Below are 5210 nucleotides of genomic sequence, written 5' to 3'. Positions count from 1 at the left end.
GGTCAAAGAACATTGCATCAGTGAAGGTTCAGTGGCGGGGTCATCTGGTCGAGGAGGCCACCTGGGAGACCGAGCATGATATGCGCAGTCATTACGCTCATAATTTCACTACTTCAGGTATGTCTCGATGCTCGTTCGAGGATGAACGAATGTTTAAATGTAGGAGGATGTGATGACCCGGCCGGTCGTCTTAAAAATTTACGCCCGATCCCCTAATAACTGCTTTCCCCGAGTTTATTTCTGCTATTTTGATTTGCCGGGATGTTCGGTTCTGAGTTTCGAGGAGTTTTGGGACACTTAGTCACTAAGTGAGAGCCTAAGTGTTGGAAAGTTGGCCGTAGTCAGAATAGTGCGAAGACGAACTTGGAATGGAAATCCGATGATTCCATTAGCTCCGTTGGGTGATTTCGGGGTTAGGGGCGTGTTCGGATTGTGTTTTGGAAGTCCGTAGCAAAGTTAGGCTTGAAATGTCGAAAGTGGAATTTTTTAAGTTTCCAGTCCGATAGTGAGATTTTGATCCGAGGGTCGGAATAGAATTCCAAAAGTTGGAGTAGCTCCGTAGTGTTGAATGTGACGTGTGTGCAAAATTTGAAGTCATTTGGATGAGGTTTGATAGACTTTTTGACCGAAAGCGTGTTTTAGAGTTTTTGGAATTCTTAAGCTTGAATTCGATGAAAAATAGGTGTTTTGATGTTGTTTTGAGCGTTCCGAAGGTTGGAACAAGTTTGAATGATGTTTTAGGATTGGGTGGTAGGTTTAGTTGAGGTCCCGGGGGCCTCGGGTGTGTTTCGAATGCTCAACGGACCCCTTTTCGACTTGGAAAGACAACATATTTTTTGTTGCTCTATTGCACATATTCATCGTGTTCGTGATAGAGTCTCGCATTCGCGTAGAGCATCTGGGTGAAGCACCTGAAATGTGCTTCGCGTTCGCGAAGGTAAGGGCCCATTGGTCTTCGCGTTCGCGACATGGTCCTCGCGTTCGCATAGGGTCTGCCCGTGTAAGCTACGTATTCGCGAGTGGTCCTCGCATTCGAGAAAGAGGAATTTGTCCAGCAGGACTTTCATGCATCGCGTTCACGATAGTAGCCTCGCATTCGCGAAGAAGAACGCGCCCGGGCAGATATAAGATTTCAAATCGAGGGTTTTAGCCATTTTTTCAAAACATAAGCTTGTGAGCTCGGATTTGAGCGTGATTTGAGGGATTTTTATAGATATTGATTGGGTAATGATTCTTAACTCATTTTTGCTTGTAACCCATTAATCTAAACATAAATTCATCCTTTAGTTTCAGAATTTGTATGAAAATTGGGAAAAAATTCTTAGACCAAGGAATTGAGTTTTGATTGGGGATTTGACATTGGATTGGGATAATTTTGATATGGTTAGACTCGTATGAGTTTGAGAATTCTGAAAATATAATTTTTACCCGATTCTGAGACGTGGGCTCGAGGGGCATTTTGGTCATTTTACCTAATTTCGCGTATTATCTTAGAATTTCTTTGTAGAATCAGTTACTTGAAGTGTTATTTACGTTATGAAATTGAATTGAATAGATTTGGGCCATTTGGAGACGAGTAATCGTGGCAAGAGTGTGATTTCGGATTGATTATTGAGCCGGTTCGAGGTAAGTGGCTTGTCTAACCTTGTGTGAGAGACTTTCCCCATAGGATTGGTATTGTGATAATTGAAATGCCTTGTACGTGAGGTGACGAATGCGTACTTGTGCTAATTGTTGAAACTCCGGTTTCATTAAGCAACTTTAATTGTGTTTCCCCTTTCTATTTATTCTACTTGCACTTTTAAACCTGCTGTTAGTTAGAGAAACATGTCTAATTGACTTAATTGCTTTATTTGCTTTAATTGCCTTAATTGAATTATGTGAAGCATGTTAGATTAGAATTACCTGTTTACTTGATACGAAACTGAATTTCATAGAGTATTCCTTGTGCTATTGTTGTGTGTTTTACTTTGTGACTACGGGATGGCATCCTGGGAGATCCCCTGTACGCATTTACGATTTGAGCTAAAGTGCGGGATAACGAGAGATCCCAAGCACGTACATTGAGGATACCAAGAGATCCTCGGGGTACCAAGAGATCCTTATCATACATTGAGGATACCAAGAGATCCCTATCATACATTGAGGATACCAAGAGATCCTCGGGATACCCAGAGATCCCTATCATACATTGAGGATACCAAGAGATCCTCGGGATACCGAGAGATCCCTATCATACATTGAGAATACCAAGAGATCCTCGGGATACAGAGAGATCCCTAGCATACATTGAGGATACCAAGAGATCCTCGGGATACTGAGAGATCCCTAGCATACATTGAGGATACCAAGAGATCCCTAGCATATATTGAGGATACCAAGAGATCCTCGGGATACCAAGAGATCCCCGGTTATCATCCTTGTTATGAGTGGTACTTCCTTGTGGTTTGCCTTCATCTCTATTCCCGTTATTGTACTCTTCTTATCCTGTGTAGATTCTTACTGTAGATTCTCAATTGTACTGCTTATCTTATCTTGTTATCTTTATATTTATTTAACCTCAGTAGGGCCCTGACCTTCCTCGTCACTACCCAACCGAGGTTAGGCTTGGCACTTACTGAGTACCGCTGTGGTGTACTCATACCTCTTCTACGCATGTTTTTTCATGTGCAGATCTAGGTACCGCTACTCAGGCCTATCATCCTTGAGGAGACGACTGGTTTAGAGACTTTGAGGTACATGTGCCGCATCAGCAGACCGAGAAGTCCCTTTATATTCCTGCTTTTAGTATTTAGCCCTTCTGTATCTTTTTGTTCTTATTAGACATTCCAGAGTTAGAGCTATGTTGTATTGATCTTAGCTTGTGATTCGTGGGTTTTCGGGTCTTGGATTTACGTATTGGTATTGAGAGTTAAACATGGTGTATGCCGAGTGGTACATTTAAACACTATTATTACTTTATTCATGTTTTTAATTGTTTTACTTCCGCAAATTTTGTTTTTTTCTTCCACAATTTAAGCTTACCTAGTCGTAGAGACTAGGTGCCATCACGATGGTTCACGGAGGGTGAACCGGGGTCGTGACACCAACCTTCGCGATCGATCTTCGCCTCTCACGAACGCGATGAATAAAATCTATAGAAGCTCAGTTGCCCTTTTGTTGCTCTATGCGAACGTGACTCCTCCCATGCGAACGCGATGCACAAGCCCTTAGCCCTTCGTGAACGCGAAGCCTTCCTCCCAAACGCGAAGGCTTAAATTCCACCTTCCTTAACTGACTCTTCGCGAATGTGAGGGTCCATTCACGAATGTGAAGAGTAAAATACCTGCAACAGCTGAAACCAAAATCTGCTATTTTCTTCAGCTCAAAATGATCCGTTCAACCCTCCGAAACTCACTCGAGGCCCTCGGGACCTCAATCAAAGGCACCAACATATTCCAAAACAATATTCAAACTTGTACCAATATTCAAAACACCTCAAACAACATCAAATTACTTAAACACATCGGATTCAAGCCTAAGTTTCCCAAAATCTTCTAAATTGCGCTTTTGATAAAAAACCCAACCAAACCACGTCCGAATGACCTAAAATTTTACACACACGTCCCAAATGACACAACGAAACTACTGCAACTCTTGGAATCCCATTCTGACCCCTATATCAAATTCTCACCTACCAACCGGAAATCGCCGAAAATCCAATTTCGCCAATTCAAGCCTAAATCTACTCTGAAACTCCAAAACTCATTCCGATCAAGCTTCTAAGTCCCAAATCACCTCCCAAAGCTAACCGAACCATCGTAACTCACATCCGAGTCCTATAACACATAAGTCAACATCCGGTTAATTTTTCCAACTTAAATTCACTCTAAAAGAGACTAAGTGTCTCAAACCTTACCAAATCCTTTCCGAACTCGATCCGACCGACCCGATACCACATAAACGGATAAACAAAGCATAAAGAAGCAGAAATGAGGGAAATGGAGCAGTAACACATGAGACGACTGGCCGAGTCATCACATAAAGAGGTAAATTTTGAAGGTTTAGTGCCATGACTTGATTGCTAATGTGATTTACATAGTGTTTGAGCACTTAAATTATAATGAAATTTATGAGAAGCTTTTGGTATTTCATATGCTTTGGATTAATTGTTAGTACCAATTGAATTCATGTGTTTGTGCCTACAGTAGACCTTTTTTTCATGGTGTGTTATTGATGCACTATTGAGTTAAATACTTGGAAGTAGATTTTGTCGCTTTCATTGCTTGAGGACAACCAATAGTTTAAGTTTGGAGGATTGATAAGTTGGTATTTTACCAACTTATCTCATCTTTAAGATTATATTTATGCTATGTTTGATTGATAAATCGTGTATTTAATGTTGTTTACTTCTATATTATAGGTTCTATGTGGTGAAGAAGTGATCATGAAGAAACCAAGTGAAAATGAGTCAAAACAAAGTTCAAAAGTAGAAAATCTGGAAAATGGCCTCAGATGTCGCAATTGCGACATAGATGTAGCAAATGCGAAGAAAGCATTGTTCTCAAATGCGAAAATGGACTCTGCAAATACGAAGTAAACCCAGTCAAGCAGTGTTCGCAAATGAAAAAAAAGACTTCACAAATGAGAAGTCAAACCAGACAGTCAACTTCGCAAATGTGAAGTCTTTATCGAAAATGCGATAGTCAACAGGAAAGTTATTATTCGCAAATGCGAACATTGCTTCTCAAATGCGAAGATCATGCTTAAGTTCTAGGTACTTCTGCAATTACATACTTCTTGGCTCCAAATCCTTTAATACACGACCTAGCTTATTTAAAAAACATTTTTGGCATATTTTTCAGTCTTTGGGCTAGAGAACACAAGTGTGGAATCTAGGGTTCATGCACACACACTTTTGTCCTAAGATTTGAAGCCTCTTGTTGAGAGTTTCTTACCCATTTATGTTCATTTCTTCATTTTCTTGTATTGTATTGTATATCTAAATGTGTAGTATTTATTCCAATACTTGAATCTTGTTTATTAAATTATTAATATTTAAAGTGTGAATTTAATATCTTGTTGTGCTTATGTATTGAACGATTTATATTTATTATGAAGTGAGTTGTTATTTCTTTAATTATTCTTTTTCTTTAATGTTTACAAAGGGATTAGCTAACCCTAAGACTCGACCATTAACTTCGAATTAATTTTGGAAAAGATAATTTGGG

This window comes from Nicotiana tabacum, chromosome 1 (assembly GCF_000715075.1).
Source record: "Nicotiana tabacum cultivar K326 chromosome 1, ASM71507v2, whole genome shotgun sequence".
In the NCBI taxonomy this organism is placed as follows: Eukaryota; Viridiplantae; Streptophyta; class Magnoliopsida; order Solanales; family Solanaceae; genus Nicotiana; species Nicotiana tabacum.
Note: the sequence above shows the minus strand (reverse complement) of the source record.